General features: G+C 42.2%; 1 protein-coding gene and 1 pseudogene across 2 annotated transcripts in view; one reads left to right on the forward strand and one right to left on the reverse strand.

Moving 5' to 3' along the window:
- LOC308106486 (uncharacterized protein) overlaps positions 1-18,030 on the forward strand; it is a gene marked incomplete at its 5' end in the record, with an annotated part of 238,865 nt that overhangs the window by 138,047 nt on the left and 82,788 nt on the right. The gene's annotated exons all lie outside the window — the stretch shown is intronic.
- Positions 1,266-2,930, reverse strand: LOC308118229 (haloacid dehalogenase-like hydrolase domain-containing 5; annotated as a pseudogene). The gene is made up of 2 exons: positions 2,908-2,930; positions 1,266-2,115 (listed from the first exon to the last, which is right to left on the reverse strand). The product of its transcript is annotated as a haloacid dehalogenase-like hydrolase domain-containing 5 (transcript).

Genomic DNA, 18,030 nt, shown 5'->3' on the forward strand with positions numbered 1-18,030 from the left:
GTAAAAATGATTTATGTCATTTATTTTCTTGAACATGTAAAAGCCTATGTTAAAAAAATTGTTAAAAAGACAGAATATAAATAATGAATTCATTGATGCAACTTAAACACACAATTGCAATTCATTGCAATTAAACTTAGTTAAAATTTTATATTTTCACAACTTGAAATGATTATTATGGAAATTACTATGGTGATCTACATGTGAACTGTATTATTTTGGAAAAGATCTAATGTTGTACAACACTTTCAATGAATGCAATTTGATACCATCGTATGAAAACATGGACTATACACCTGTATTTCAAATACAGGTCAGGTGTTTTGAACCGTGGAAAAAAACTGAAGATCCAGTTTTGTGATAAGCGACCTTGAGATGGCGAGCCTCCCAGTTGACCTCTGACCTTCCAGTTGACCTGTGATCGTCCCGTTAACCCAGGATGATCCAAGCCTAACTGTGAACCACCACATCATTCTAACGGATCTTGTGGTAGGATTGTGTCAGTCCCACTGACCGACACCAACGAGAGCCTGCGTTGGATATTCACCTTAGCCTTGACTATTTCCCTGACTTACCAACTTGACTTGAACTTTGATTGGATCCACAACAGACATTTTTGAATGGAGACTTTCTTTTCTTTTTTCTTTATCTTAGTTATTGGGCCCATAGGTATTGTACTGTAGTTGTATTTTGTTATTGTTAAACCAGTTGTTCAAACTAAAACATTCAAATTTTCTTCTGTGATTTAATCGAAAGACATAAAAAATCCTTTAACAGCCGTCTTTATCTGGTAAAGCAAAGTCAAGTTCAATACATTTCTAAGAGTAAGTGTTGATTTCAACTGTTCAAAAAGAGAAAAACTTTTTTTGTTGTTTTTTTTTGTTCTTATGGTCACATTTTATTGAACCCTGGTACAAAACTGTAACAAGAGACTCTCGTACCCGGATCTACTTGCACACAGATGCAGAGTCAGCGTAGATTTTTAAGGTAATTATTTTAGCCCCAACAAGTTGATGTAGACTTTCCAGGCTCTGGCCGCCCCTCCTGGAGCTTCTCCCCCTTTGAAAGCCTTCCCAGCTGCTACTGTCAGGGAGGACACAATTACACGTTGATGGGCACCAGGTGTGTCGGCTCCCCTCTCAGCACCTCCCTCGAGCCGCCTCCTCTCTGCTGCATCACCGCTCGGCCACACCCACGTACACACCACCACAAAAACTTTTCACAAATTCATACATGAGATACAAACTCAACTGCATGGACAGTCCTCAGGTTACTCGAGGTCTGTCCACTGCATGGACAGTCCTCAGGTAAGAGGTCAGCATCGCCTGATGCTGCAGCAGCAGGCCCACCGCTGCCTCCACATCCTTAACCGGGTGACGGGGCTCCAGCAGCTCCGGATTCAGGAGCAGGTCTCTGTGGCCGTGGGCCTCAAGCTGGGTGATGTTGCTCCAGTCAGCAGGAGGCCCGGAGCCAGGATCATACACACCCGTACACACCAGGACGGAGTGGCACTGAACCACTGGCTCCTCCTCCTTTGTGACATCACTTCCTGTTCCCTGCACCACCGGCTTGGCAATGGTCGTCATGGCAGCATGATGCCAAGTCAGGTAACGGTTCTAAAGGTCAGCACCATAAATGTCTGTCATCAGGTGGTCACCTGATGACAGACCATGGTTTTGCTGCCGCAGCAGCTGCTCGGCGTGATGGTAGTTGAGTAGCTACGGTTTTCCCAGCAGGGCCTCGCACTGCAGACACAGCGAAAACATCCCGTTACCAAACCATGGTGACGATGCCTTAGACATCCAGAGCAGGTTCGGGTTGCAGGCCAGAATTGGCAGCTGTGCAGGCAGCTGGGCGTCGTACTTGCAACCTGGACGTCCAGTGGTCAGGAGCACGTCAATCAGCAGTTGCAGGTTGGTCTCCCATTGTACGGGCTCGCTGAACAGGATTACTGCTTGTATCTGTGGGAGACTCAGAGGTGTGGAAGGTGTGCTGGGTCTCCTGTTGTGGTTCACCATATCCAGCATGAGGTATTGTTCTGCCAACTGCTCAATTGTCAGCACCTTCTGAAAAACCAAAGATTTTGCGATTTGCGTGACGTCGGGGTCGGGCCATCTTGAGTTGTGTTGTGGATCATCTGGACAAATCTTTGTGTCCACATCTCTCAGTCTTTTTTAATACACTGCTGGTCTTTACACTCCTTTAGACCTATATACTTACAAGCTGTGTGGCCTTCAGTGGATAACATCAACGCTTCAGTGATGTCATAGCTGCGGCAGCATGCCCTTTGTTCCTTTACACTCACAAAGCGGTGAGGTAATCAATGGTTTATAATATTATTATTATTATTATCATCATCATCATTCTTATTATTATTATTATTATTATTGTTGTTGTTATTATTATTTTATTATTATTATTATTATTATTATTATTATTATTATTATTATTATTATTATTATTATTATTATTATTATTATTATTATATAAACTAACAGCACTTTATAGATGTGGGAGTCTCATTATTGATCCAGAATCTTGTTGAGGAATCAGTGTTCGTCTGATGTGAGTTTTGAAATAACACGCAGGTGATTGAGGTGAAGATAGGAGCTGTAGCATGTGACCAGAAGCTCCACTAGATGTCTCCATCAGCCCTCCGTCAGCCCTCCATCAATCCTCAGCTCTGCCTCAGAGGGACTGAGGCAGTAAAAGCTGATGTACACTGTGTCACTCTCCCTGGATAGTCAGTGTATAGGCAGCTCCACTAACATTACACACCCAGTGCATATTTATCACCAGCAGCATGCATATTCATGTGCAGGTTGATGGAGCTGGTGGAGGATGTGAACGAGTCCTCAGCACAGAGCCGAGTGCTGCAGCAGAAGGCAAATGTTAATTCAATTATACGGCAGCTGTTCCTTGGTGCCCATGGCCACTGTGTTTGCACTAGAACAGAAATCTTGTATTAAGTCCCTCGTCATAAAAGACCATTGGCGGCAGGAGAATGGGGACTGCCTGTAACCAAAAGCAATCACCAGTGTTTTAAAGAGCTTTTACTGCTTATTTTTTGCTTGATTGAGGAATTTGGTGTGGCTGCAGACTAAGATTTGTGAGATTTCTTTTCTGTTGTTGTTATTTTTTTTTTTTTCTGTTTTTGTTATGGCTCAGCTTTGATTTACTGAGCTGCATCGCTCTATTAAATCTGCTCAAGATGTGCAAATGAGTTTGTTTGTAATATTAACTCCTGTCAAGGGTTGCTGGATAAAGTGTGTTTCCTGTGATGACCGCTCCATTTATTGGGCTTAAAAACACTGATGAGCATTCACACTGGAGAGTCCTGCTGAATCCCGGAGCAGCAACGTGTCTTCAGCTCAACATTTATACTCATTTATTCACATGCACACCATAGGAAAGTAAAGGGAATATTATAAATATCATATAGAATATATGAGGTCATCACACATCCTCTAGTTTCTGAGGCCTCGAGTTGCTGCGATGCAGAACTGAGCGTAACACCGGGAGCAAACATTCAAGTCCCGGCACTGAGAAATAACTAATAATATAATAATAATAAAAATAGATGCTCTGGAAAGAAAACATTGATGTTTAAAATTACTTTACCTGTTGTTAATAAAACTAAATGAATTTATTTCTATTGCAATACATTAACAATAAATAAATACTTTGAATTAAGTAATGAATGTGCATAGAATGCATTTGATATAGAAAATCTCAGTTATTGATAATTGTATTATTTAATCATTCCCCAGTAATACAGTATTAAATGTAATTTGATGAAAATTCACAATATAGCATGTGATTTAGCACTGTATTGTAATCTTAACTGCAAAGTGGGAAAGATTTTAATTCCTACTTTGGAAAAGATATATCTGCATATTGGGAAATTTGTAACATGTCACTGGGATAGAAAAGGGAGCCAGAGTGGCTTCACGCATCACAACATTTATACAAACGAACAGAGTAACAAGCCAATAACAAGTAATAACTCAACATAATAAGGAAGAATTGATGTTGAACCACACAACAGGACAGATACATTATAGAGTTTCACATCGAATTTTAGAAGTAAGACAAAATTTCACTTTGTTTCAAAATTCAAAAGTTCCTCTTATATTGATGTAATAAAAATGTATTTCTACCGTGAAATCCCATATTTTTTATAAAATGTTTTATAGATAGATAGATAGATAGATAGATAGATAGATAGATAGATAGATAGATAGATAGATAGATAGATAGATAGATAGATAGATAGATAGATAGATAGATAGATAGATAGATAGATAGATAGATGGATAGATAGATAGATAGATAGATAGATAGATAGATGGATAGATTTTAAAACCATCTCAGTTTGGGTTTACTCATACATAAAATATTGTATTAACTTTTTCTTGAGGTTAATGTTCGAGGTCATCACATGAAAACATGAGTGTGTTTTCAGTGATAAAAAGTGTGTGCCGTGTGATATTTGCAGTGACGAGGACGCGTGTTGCCATCAGACTCTGCTGGTTTGCTTCTGCGCAGCGTCGTCGGTGTGGGGATCGACTGGAAAAGGTGATACCGGCCTCGAGGACAACGTGCTAAACTCTGCCGCTCCTGTGAGTCTAAATGATCTGAGGAGGGTTTTAATCTCAGCAGATCTTCAGTCGGCGGGTGGGCTGCCTCCATGAAGAGGGTCTGGCCTGCCCCCCGTGCCCACCTGAGGGGCTTACAGTTGGCAGATACCACTCCTCACCTGACAGGCTTCCAAGAACTGGAGCCATTTGGCTGCCAGCACAAATAGCTTCTTCCCGTTCGGGTCGGCCCCCAGTCTACACGGAGGAAGCCGGGCTCTTTAAGAGTTGGGCCCATTCCCAGACACACTGGCAGCTCAAGCCACCAGGCCCTTTGATTCTCAGTCTAAATACAGCTCTGCGCTCCCTCCGCAGACCCACAGGGATTAATTTTTAATAAACTGCTTGATGTGCTATGTCTACTTTACTGGCTGAGTGGCGCGAACATCTTGTCACTTCTGATCAGGTCAAAGGACAATCTCCTCTCTTTGGTATGAACACATCAGGGTTTTTTTCTCTATAACAATAATTACAGACAGGCATTCATTTAATGCCACAAAGATTGGGGATTTGCTAGGTTTGTCTCACTTTAAGTGGATATTAACACAACAGGTCAAACAAGTCAATGTTCAAGATGGGATTTGTGAGTTTTTGGTGGTGATTTTGAACAACTCTGGAGTCCATTCTGTCCTCCGCCTGGCTCTCACCGTTTAGCTTGGTTGATTTCACCATTCGGTTATTAACTTGTTACTTTTAGTAGTGATGAACCAGTCAGATGGTCGAATGTGGCCTGTGAGCCAACTCAGGCCCACCAGAGAAACTATTCCCGGGGGATGCTCCTGGAAAGTGTAAGAATAACAGGAAAACATTGTTGATCTTCATTAAAAATGTAATTTCACTGTGGACAACACTGTTTTGACAGTGGACACACAATACTGAAAGCTGAGGTCTGACCAGAAGGATCTGAGAACACTCGTTAGAATAATGCTAACAAAGTAGCATTAGCATCAACGAGATTCCGTGTCCTGAGAAGTAAAGGACCTCTACCATATATACCTGAAGAGAAACATTAGTCAGATAAGATTTATCAGTTGAAGCACGAAATTGATTCCTTCTGTTGCAAAATGAAAAAATTAAAATCGAAAATATGAAAATATGATCTACGCAATGTAAACATGGTTTTAGAATATATAGCTTATGTGCACCAAGAGACATGGTGATTAAATAAAAACCTCAATGTTCTCATATCATATTTTCAGGTTAGTGTGGTATCTAGTCAAACCAGGCTGCACATGGGCCTTGAACAATCAAATGTGTTTGACACTGTTAGAAGAGACTCCTCACACCACCTGATGGCTCGACATGGACAAGAAAGGCTTTTGCTTCTTCACATTTTGTTGAAACTTCTTGGTTAATAGTGAAAGTCTTGACCGACCAATTTAAAAAATGTATTTCAACTTAACTGTTTCTGTTCATTTTTCAGCAACACAATTAACTGTACTGGGTTAACAGGACACTAAGAATCTGGATTAAGAACTCCGAGGGATTGTGGAAGTAGAAGACATCTCAAAGCCCATCGCCCACGTTAACATCAAGCAATGCATATAGTGAGGAGATCCACTCTCACCACTGCTGTTCTGTACATATAGTGAGGAGATACACTCTCACCACTGCTGTTCTGTACATATAGTGAGGAGATACACTCTCGCCACTGCTGTTCTGTACATATAGTGAGGAGATCCACTCTCACCACTGCTGTTCTGTACATATAGTGAGGAGATACACTCTCGCCACTGCTGTTCTGTACATATAATGAGGAGATACACTCTCACCACTGCTGTTCTGTACATATAGTGAGGAGATAAACTCTTGCCACTGCTGCTCTACATAAGCCTGAAGCCCCTCAGTGAAATCAGATTCCAAAGCAGAGCAACAATAAGCCACCTGCTCTACATGGATGACATCAAGCTCTACACCAAGAACGAGTGAGAAATCGACTCACTGATCCCCACCAGGATCTATGTACTGACACAGGCATGTTATTCTGGTTAGACGAGTTTGGTCAGATGGTATCAAACAGACAAGATGATCAGAAGTGAAGGGATCGACTTTCCAGAGGGCAGCAGAGTGGATATCCAGGGTACCAGAGGCTAGTAGAAACCATGAGGAGTCCACGAGGACGTCACCCACAACCAAATACTCCCAGAGAGTGAGCCGAGTCCTTAGAGGTCAGTCGAAAGGTAAGAACAAGGTCTGGTCCTTCAACATGTACACACTGCCCGTCATCAGATACTCAGCTGGGATCATAAAGAAGCCACAGACCTCAAACCCAGAAAGCTCTTCGCCATACATGGAGGGCTTCACCCCAAGTCCAGCATCCTGAGGCGATACACAGTGAAAAGATGGAGGCTGAGGACTAGTGAGTGTCGGAGCCACTGTCCAAGATGAAACATCCAAAAGCAGGAACACATCAGGAAGCCGGCCCCAAAGGAAGAGTGACTGAGTGAACGCCTCAGCCAGCTGAACCCTGATGAGAATGAGGAGAAGCAGGGAACATGGAGAGACAAACCCCTTCATGGCAGGAACCACCGCCAGAAAGAGGAAGTGGCTGATATCAAGAAGACCTACCAATGGCTAGAAAACGCTGGACTGACAACCTGGAGGCTCTAATCATGGCCCCCTCCCAAAGGCTACACCCTCTCCCAAAGGCTACACCCTCTCCTGAAGGCCACACCTTCTCCTGAAGGCCGCACCCTCTCCTGAGGGCTACACCCTCTCCTGAAGGCCACACCCCCTCCCAAAGGCTACACCCTCTCCTGAGGGCTACACCTTCTCCTGAAGGCCACACCCCCTCCCAAAGGCTACACCCTCTCCTGAAGGCCACACCCTCTCCCAAAGGCTACACCCTCTCCTGAAGGCTACACCCTCTCCTGAAGGCCACACCCTCTCCTGAAGGCCACACCCCCTCCCAAAGGCTACACCCTCTCCTGAAGGCCACACCCTCTCCTGAGGGCTACACCCTCTCCCAAAGGCTACACCCTCTCCTGAAGGCTACACCCCCTCCCAAAGGCTACACCCTCTCCTGAAGGCTACACCCTCTCCTGAAGGCCGCACCCTCTCCGGAAGGTTACACCCTCTCTTGAAGGCCAGAGAATCGTAGTCCTTGGAACAGCTCAGACACAGCATAGAACCCTCAAGCTCCCAGGACTCTGGTAGAGAATTCCATGCAAAAATGAAAACATGGTGTTATTTCAATGGAAAAAAGACGCCGCAGGCTAAACAGAAAGGAAACCTCAGCCTGTGTGTGTGTGTGTGTGTGTGTGTGTGTGTGTGTGTGTGTGTGTGTGTGTGTGTGTGTGTGTGTGTGTGTGTGTGTGTGTGTGTGTGTGTGTGTGTTCACGTCTCCACATTTGCATCACAGGCATATATTAAACAAACTGAGTTCTGCAGGTGTGTGTTTTCATTTTGATGAAGGAAAAGAAAATTGATTAGCAGGTTCAGGTAGCATCAGAACATGATTAAATCTCTCTCTCTCTCTCACACACACACACACAAACACACACACACACACACAAACACACACACACACACACACACACACACACACACTGGTTTTGTTCGGTGAGTTGTTTGACAACTCACCGCAGACCCAGAGATGATGGAGGGAGTCGGTCTGCGAGCTGATGTCAGTGGATCTCCCTGAAATGTAGAATAACCTGAAAAAAGATAACAGCAGTAACTTTGGGTGACAAGGCTTAAATCATTTTAAATCATCCTAAAATTCAAAGTGTCAGTTTGGTTCATTCTCATTGGGATTTTCTGAAATATAATTATAAGATCACAGATATTATTGGATGCTGAAGTTAAACTGAAGCCATGAGAAGTTTCGGCGGTTGGAGGCACGTTAACACTGTTCATGTTCAACACAGATGGTTTGATCTCATGTGGAGCTATTTTTGGCAGCATACAATCACATTTGTTATCAAGCGGTGAATTCTCTCATTATAAATTCAGTGTTTTTTTTCTTGGTGTGGCTGAAAAAGAATATGATGAAAAAAAAAAGAAAAAATGAAATAGCACCCCGTGAGACATTTCGAGTCCCTGAAGGAAAAAACATATGGAGCTCAAACGACACATGAACAAAACTATACAACTATAATTCAAGAAAAAAACACGTAGGAGTAAATCAGAAAGATTTACAGAATAAAACAGTAAAGATGAGTTTCATCGATCCTGGGATGTAATTTGCTTTTTTATAATTTTTGCTTGAAGGTATAGTCGTCGGTAATCTGGAAGGATTGTGATAATCTTTATTATTATTATTTCATTGTACCAGAAGACATTTCTTAATTTCAGTACATTCTAATCATATATTTATATAGATCTTTCAGCAGCCCAAAGGGTGTCCAGAGTGCTTCACAGCTTAAATACAACACAGTAACTTAAATAATAAAATATACAATAAAACAGCACTAAAACATACATTAAGACAAATGAAATAAGATCAAATGAGATCATCAAGCTTGGACTAGAATATAACATAAACACTATGAAGTTTTCCTCTATTCATGTTTAAACCTTCAGCGATGAAATTAAATGTATTTATTCTACAGTCCCTCAGTTCTCAGCCCATTTCTTACACACCCAGGTCTTTATATCTCCAGTTCCTCCTGGATGTCTCTCTGTGTGTGAGTCCATCAACAAGATGTTCCATCGTTCTAATAAACTTTTAATAAACTGTGTTCAGACGAAGCTCCTGAGATACGTTCAAATGAAAAGCATAATACGACTGTTTCTCTGTGTGAACTGAGTAAAGGAATCAACTAAGATTCGAGGTAAATAGCTGTTTACAAAAATGAAAACATCCCTGAACCTCTGAAACGAGGCTTATCGAAGACATGTTAACTTCTGAGGCTGATATGTGCTGTAACATCACAAAGAACCTGTTTAACTAAATTCTGTTCACAGTTTACAACATATACGTCCTGCTGATGAACTTAATTCTAACCCCAGAGTTGTTTGTTGAACAAAGAAAATACATGATTAATAATTCAGACTAACATTGATGAAACAGTACCAGAATGAGATTTTCCTTCTGTTACCAAACGATGAAAGATCAGCTGTGATATCTGTTTTGTGCTTTGTGTCATTTTAAACTGACGTTAATCCAGGATGATGAAGATGACTCAGAGTGCTGAACTCACTGAAACAATAGACAAGGTCTATTGTTAACAAGTTTCCTCAGTCTGCCTTCATTACCTTCGCCAACAAAGTTGTCCGAGAAGGTTGTGTTTTCATCTGCATGTGTTTATTTATTTATTGGTTTGTATGAAAGGTTTTGACCAACTTTTTGCAAGAACTTCTCACTGAAATTGCATGAAATTTCGAGGGATGATGAGTCATCATTGAAGAACCAATTGATTTGATTTTGGGACGTTAACGGCTAACTCTTTTCAAACATATCCCCAAAACTCCAGAACTCTGAAAAAAAATGTCCCATTCATCTAATTTCATCTCATCAAATGAAATTTCCTTTGAAATTTCCTTCTAATTTTAGCACTAATACATCTCCCAGGAAGCCTTGCAGCCTCTGGGAGCTCAGCCGTTTCCATGGTGATGAGTCACGTTTTACGCAGTGATGTAGCTAGCTGACCTACCTAGCGAGCATCGATATGAGCTAACGGCTATCATGCTCGCGATGCTAACTCGGTTCCACAAACAAATGTGGCGTTGGCGAAGGTGTGCGCTCTACTGAGGGCCCGTTCTAGTTACAAGATACGATCAACATAGTTATCAGAGCCAAAAGTAGGTTTTTTCCTTTAATGCTGTAACAGCTTCAAACATACAAACTCAGTGCAGGAAAGCCCGTGTTTGAACCCACAACCTTCTCGCTACGAGTGCCGATGAATGAAACCGGCTTCGTGGAGAGTTTGTGTTGTGTTGTGCTTTTGTCACATTGAATCCTCGGCGGTAGATCCTCTTCCACGTGTGCTTTTACATCCAGACCTCAGATTATCAGGCGTCACCACCGTGATTCTCGCACATCAGAGGCCGGAGCAGAGACACGAGGCGCCTCGTGTTAGGGAGAGTTAAGAGGTAATGAGCAAATGTGAAGAGAGAGAAATCACATTAACACTGAGAGTGTAGATAAGGTGAGAAAACAGCAGCACGGCCATCAATCATCAGCTTCAAGCTCAGGGAAAAAAAGAAAACCTGTTAAAGTTGGTGAATCGTTCGAATGAGAAACACCCATAAAGCTTGTTGTTTTCCAACTTGAGTAAAAGACGTGAGAATGTTGATTGTCTTTGTGTTGTGGGACAGTGTGTAAAACGTGTATAAATCCCATGTTGACATGTGTGCAGTGCACATATGCCCGAGCTGACTGGTGTGTGTACGAGTGCAGGTCACACCCGTCCTCCAGTCTGCAGGGCCGAGCGGAGACGTGACTCCGACTTAAATATCATATCTGACACGTTTTTATTTATCTTATCACTTTCTGGGGATGGAAGTGTCGCTTTCTACCGCGACAGATTGTCGCAGGCACTTTGAACGCCGCGCAAACAGATTGCTCTTTGAAAAGAATCGAGCGCCCGTGAGCAACGTCTCCCGTCTGCTTCCCTCTCAGTCTGAGAGCGCCACCAACATCTTTACATTATACATTTTCAAAAACATATCCATTATTCATATCCACATATTTTAATACTATTAGCACTTCTGTGCCACCCACCTAAATACCTGCGCGCCTGCTATCAAAGGAGCGGCGCCGGTAGCGTGCGCGCATGTGTGTGTGTGTGTATATTTGTGTGTGTGTGTGTGTGTGTGGGTGGGGGGGGCTTACAAAGAGGACCATCATACAAAGAATTAAACCAGATCTGTGAGGCCATTTCATGGATGCATGCTGGGAAATCATGGATCCAACCCCGCCCCCCCCCCCCCCCCCCCCCACACACACACACACACACACACACACACACACACTCTGGAGTGTTCCTGTTGATAGAAAACAAAGCCGTGTGTGTGTGTGTGTGTGTGTGTGTGTGTGTGTGTGTGTGTGTGTGTGTGTGTGTGTGTGCGTGCGTGTGTGTGCGCAGCTGAGTGGGGCAGCATATGGACTTACTAATTGGGTAGAACAGCACAGCTGGAGGACACCAGTCTAGGACCTGGCCTCTGGTAATCAGTCCCTCAGTCCTCAGCCTCCTCGGCTCTTCCTCACACACTCTCCACACACTCTCCACACACTCTCCACACACTCCTCAGCTCTCTGTGAATGTTGGCTCTTCATCCGGAGCTGGAAGAGAAGCTCGTCCAGTAAAAACCGGCTTTCACAACACATTTTTTTACTTTTCAATAATTTGCAGAGAAGAAGCAATTTCACTTCTGAAAATGTGCAAAACTCCAGAGAATAATAAAGGAAACATGAAGGTTCCAGTAGTTTGAAACTTTGACATGAGCTGGTCCTGGACCTCATGTCTGCACAGAGGGTCAGCTCAACAGAAGAGACTCTTTAAACTGGCACCGAACTAGAGCTACACTCGGTAGGGCACAGAACTTTGCCAACGCAACATTTGTTTGTGGAACCAAGTTAGCATCACTAGCATGATAGCCATTAGCTCATATCGATGCTAACTCTACGTCAATTAGCTACATCACTGGGTAAAACACTGAGCAGGGAGCGTCTCCATGGCAACAGACACTGATCTCCTTTGATCTCCTCCATGAGGGGCCTCTCTCATCCGCTTTCTATGGGAAATCTTTTCACAGTTTTCTGGGATTTATTCGGAAACTGTTAGTCGTTAACGTCTCAAAATCTAACTGAATAGTCCTTGGATGATGAGAAATCATCCCTTTTTTATTTCATTTTTGCTTTGTTGTGTTATCGTGTCATTATTTTCTCTGAATATTAGTCACATAGAAGTTGTTTGTTTTTAGTTGAAAAACTTTGAAAACAATAAATAACAAAAGAATAAAAAGTAAGTCATTTCATTGTAGTTGGGGCACACAGGGGTGATTATGAAGGGAGGGAGCTTGTTTCCGGTCATTTCTTATCAATCCTTTTTTTTTTTTTTAATGGATGTAATGGAAGCATAATCAGTACAAGGTGAATTGATAAAATAATCTGCAGTGTAGCGCAAAGGGAACAGGAACTAGAGCTGCAGGAATGTCCACCTGGAAATATAAGTATCTGCAGTAACAATCACTTCTCTGCCTTTTTATTACAACTTCAATTCACTTCTTTAGAATTCCTGTCTTTGGTGTTTTACTATAACACGCCTGTGTACGAGGAGTTCCATCTTTCTGGTCTGATGATGATGATCATCAAGTGGCGGAGAATTTAAGGCAGAGACGTCTCAAACCTACAGGACAGGACAGGACAGGACAGGTGACACTGTTCAGATAAAGACTCTATTATCCATGTTCCAACACGTTCATTTGGTGTGTTTGGCTCATGTGCTGATGAAGCAGTTTGTTCATGTAAGTGACGTAGATTTGAAAATGTATGCAGACTTTATGACGGAGTCCATAGAGTTCTGTTAACTGTCCACACCGTTGTGCAATAAAAAGTGTTATTTTCACTTTGTTACAGAGAGCTGGTGTGTGTGTGTGTGTGTGTGTGTGTGTGTGTGTGTGTGTGTGTGTGTGTGTGTGTGTGTGTGTGTGTGTGTGTGTGTGTGTGTGTGTGTGTGTGTGTGTTCATTAATGCCTTTTCTTGCAGTGTGTTTTAAATTAAACATTTACACTAAGACAATAAAGAGACGAGTCTTCAATATTCAGACGTCAGGAAACAGAAACCTTGGTTAATACGTGTGTTTTTATAGCTTGTTACTGGAAGTCTGTCTCCTAGAAACCACGTGTCCTCTATATCCTAGTAACAGGAAATATGCTGTGAGACCTTCTCTATTTGAACAGGACTTATTATCATAATGAAGCAACAGTTTTAATAAACGTACCTGCCAAATTAAAAATTAAGTGTTTTCACCAAACATATCTGCAACACCGTCTTCTCTCTCTGCTTTCCTGAGAAAAGCTTCTCGCTGTGAAGATCATTTTAGGGAAGAAACTTTAGGCAAAGACAATGGATCCTGTTCAGAACTTCCCCCATTAGTTTCCCCCGTCTCCAGTGACCCCCTCCTCCTGGGAAGTCTTGTTAGTCCAACTCTCCATGTCTTTGAGGCGGCCTCGGATGTCGTTCCTCATGCCCTACCTCCGGAGGTGCCCTGCCTCCACCTCTCCAACTTATTTTCTTTGTTACATTTAATCAGAAAACAAAACGAGAAGCATTATTTCTTATAAATGTATTCTAACAAAGGTAGAGGGTAAATAACTATTTATGCTGTTTATGTTGCGTATAATTGGGATAAAGTAAACATCTGTTGAGTATTTTAAGGTAAGAATACTTGATTGTGTTGAATTGAAAACTACAAAATGTGGCGGGTGTAGCAGACCCAGGAACACTGGCTGAGTACCAGAAATACAAAAAAACCCAAAGGAGCCAGGCTGAAGCTGCTGCCCAGGCTGCTCTGTGGAGGCTGGTACAGTCAGCCAGCTTCACCCTGAAAGGAGGCTTCACTGCGTTGACAAGCATCCCTGTCCAGTTTAATGTCTGCATGCACGATCCGAAGACCTTCCAGAGTATCCAAGGCCACGGAGACGCATCTGAACAGAGTCTAGAGCCTGATGAAAAAACTGCAAACGTAATCTGGGATACAGTGACGTGTCGTTCAGGTGAGATTAACGCAGGTGACCCAGCTGACACGATAAATAATGTCAGTGAGTCCAAAAGCAAATGAGCGTCAGTTCAAGCTACAAACTTCTGATTTGATGAAATGTCCAGATTTGATTAAAAATAACTTGTTGCTCTTCATTCCATAACAACGTATTTATGCCTTAACGTGAGCAAAATGTTCATTATTGTCCGACTGAACATAACATAGAATGAGACATGAAACTAACTTTAACGCCATGATGGGAGATCGACTGTGTGTACTGGATTATTGAGTTTAGCTAATTAAGCTAGTGAACTGTCAACTCCAGTACTCATACAGTTTTCAATCACAAGTAAAATCACTGCTGTTGTCTTCGGTTGGAGTAAAACATAAACTGCTGTTATAGTTACTTTATCAGAGAATGTTGAGGCATAGTCCGTTTCAAACATTAGATTCAATACTAATTTAAATATCGAATTTACACTGGTAATTTGTTTTGTTGTTTTTTATAAATATAGAAATAAAGCAGGGTGTGTCCGTTTAATTTAAAAACTTATTTGTGATAAAAATGCAGTTAAATGTTGAGAAAAATGAATTCAAGTTGTAGCTGTACTCAGCAGACTGTTAAATAGTGAAGTGGATGATTGGAGTGGAGTGGAATTCCATCAAATACTTCTCAACTGCAGTAATCCAAGTATTTGTAATTGGTTACCTGCAGCCCTGTTTGTGTGTGTTAATATAAAAATATTTGACATGTTTATCAAGAATGAGTATTTAAGCTTTGTGCTTTTCCGACAGTAAAATAAAAACCTCTGCTGTCAGTTGATGACTTATGGAAAAGCGTCAGATATATTATATTTCTATTTTCTCCATAGTGATATTTCCACCTACCCATCCCTACGCCACCGTAATAAACATTATTGTAATAGGTGAGTTGAGTATACAATAATACGCAGACTAAATGTTAAACGTGAAATTTAAATAAACTTGATTGAGCACTAAACAAAGTAGCGTATTATTATTATTATTATTATTATTATTATTATTATTATTATTATTATTATTATTATTATTAGTAATAATAATAATAATAATAATAATAATATAATAATATAATAATAATAATAATAATAATAATAATAATAATAATAATAATAATAATAATAATAATAATAATAATGCTTTTCTGGACACTCAAAGATGCTTTACATCGCATTATTCATTCACTGCACACTGGATGGTGGTAAACTACGTATGTAGCCACAGCTGCCCTGGGGACGGATTCTCCAGCACTCTGGAGATCTCAGGGATGAGTCAGTAGTTTGGTGGTCAGAACGTCGGAGGAGCAAAATCCAAACACCAGAGGCTGTAGTCGGGTGGAGGACGTTAAACCGAAGCTGCTCTGTACGAACAGACCCAATATGAGCCAGAAAATAACGTCACACTTGTGATTAGTTCAGTGTCTGATAGGGGTGCAGCCTAAATAAATGGACAGAAGATCAGTTGGTGTAATCCCTGCTGAGGCACAGCCTCCACCACACATTATATTCAGTCTGCAGCTGAAGGCTGAGTCACGGCCTCATAGAATCAAACGGAACACTTCCGGTTTGTTCTTTTGCTGTGTGACGAAAACAGAAAAGTTGATTTGTAAAAAGTATCAACCAAAAAGCGACGGTGAACAAAACGGAACAAAAGGGGGAAACGCAGAGCGAGTCACGACGGGCCGCCGCACCCTGCACGTCCCTCCAACTGAACCAGGAAGAAAATCTTCAGTCTGACGACCACAAAATGGGACTGCTTCTCCTGTTTGATCCAGGCCAGAGTCTCTTCGGGGAAAAAAGGTTTCTTTTGGGCGACGGGAACCCGGAAGCCAAACGCTCTTCTTCGTGGGCGGGGTGAGCGGACATGACGTAGTGTGCAGTGCATTCTGGGTAGTAAGCAAACAAAGCTGACAGCACAAATCAAAAGAAGCAGAGAGGCTCCTAAAATAACAAAATAAACCAAAAGAACTCAGGCCAGAGAACCATGATGGGTTCTCTTCATAGTACAAACAAATAAAGGAGAAATCAAACCTGCTGCTGCTGCAATGTGTGTCAGAGACCTGCTCTTTCTCCGATCATGAGTCCAACTGGACGTCTCAGTGTCCAGAGACGTGAGAATGTGGAAGTTCAGTGACGTCACTCTGAAAATGATCTATTAAGAGAGAAGAAGCAACAGAATCACTCGCTTTCAGAATGAGCTGGAGACACAACAGCTGAGCTTGTTTGTTTGTTTGTTTGTTTGTTTGTTTGTTTGTTTGTTTGTTTGTTTGTTTGTTTTTATTGGGTAAAAGTTCTGAGAGCCTCACTGAACACCAGAGGAACTTTCTCCCACCACAGGAGGAACAAGCTGTCAGGGTCCATCTGAACCACATGATGGTGTGTCGAGTTTCTGCTCAGCAGGAAGCAACGAACAGAAAACAATAGAAACGAAATAAATCTGTGATAAAAACTTGACAAACTGCTGAATCTGTGAACCAGTTCAGACTCGACACCACAGCGACTCACTACGACCAACAACGGCTCCTTTTGAAAATATAAAACCATCCAAACCAAACGTCTTTTTTTTCCCTCAGACTCTCCGGGTAACGTCCGTCTGACATGAGGCGGCACAAATACAGTTAATCTGCATTTTACTCTTCTGCTGCGTTCTGTGAAGTTTACGTGGTTGAATAAAGGAAAAGGAGGAAATAAAGTGGAGTTATGGTGCTAAAGATGTCGGTGATAAAAGAGTGAAAAGATGATAAATCTGCTGATGTGCACTTTTACACTGAGAGAAGAGGAATTTAACATTAACATCAACAGCCAGGGAAGTCTTCTTCTGGGTATCAACAAGTACTCAAAATAAATGACTTGTACTCGTATGTGACACTGTGTAAGCACTTCCTCATTTAGCAGCCTCTCTGTTTTCGCTTTGCTTAATTGTACGTGCGACGAGAGTTGTTAGTTCATTGAGGAGCTGAAAATTAGCATCACAGAGCTCATTACAGAGTCGGCGTTGCTCAGAAGAAACACCTTCTCCTGGCGCTTTTTTAACTAAAGACAAGTACGGAGCCCTCATTTATCCTTCCTCGTAATGGGACGAACGGCGTCCCACCACCACACCATTGCGGCCCCCTCACACCGACACGCAGACACGCTCCCTCCGACCGCTGACGGGAGCCGGGAAACGCCAGAGAGTCGGCGTGTGATCGGCCTTCATTTGCAGCTCTGCACGCGGCGCGCCGCCTATAAAAGCTGATAATGTGATAATTAAAAGAGCTGACAGGCAAGAACTGTCAGCAGAGGCTCTGCGATTCACCAGCCGCCGCTATTTGTTCGACCTCTCACATTCGCGGGCCTCCAGTAAATAACAGGTGGAAGATCCAGCGCGAGGAACCAGTGAGAGGTGTTGTGATAAACAGAAGGAGAGTCTCAGCGGAGACCCAGGAACACACCAGGAAGCATCCCAGAGCAGGCCTGAGAGCTGCATCCAGCAGACAAAAGATCATTGCCATGTCTGCCTCGCCTCTCTCTCATCCACACCATGATTTATTACCTGAAAAGACAAGAGAACTAATTAGTGCAGTAATTAATTAATTTAAATTTGCATATTTGCATTTGCAATTAGTGCAGTCAACTGATTAGTCTGAGATGGGGAGTTTGACTCTTTGGAAGTGTGTGTGTGTGTGTGTGTGTGTGTGTGTGTGTGTGTGTGTGTGTGTGTGTGTT

Source organism: Lipophrys pholis (genome assembly GCF_963383615.2).
Source record: "Lipophrys pholis genome assembly, chromosome: 1".
Classification (NCBI taxonomy): Eukaryota; Metazoa; Chordata; class Actinopteri; order Blenniiformes; family Blenniidae; genus Lipophrys; species Lipophrys pholis.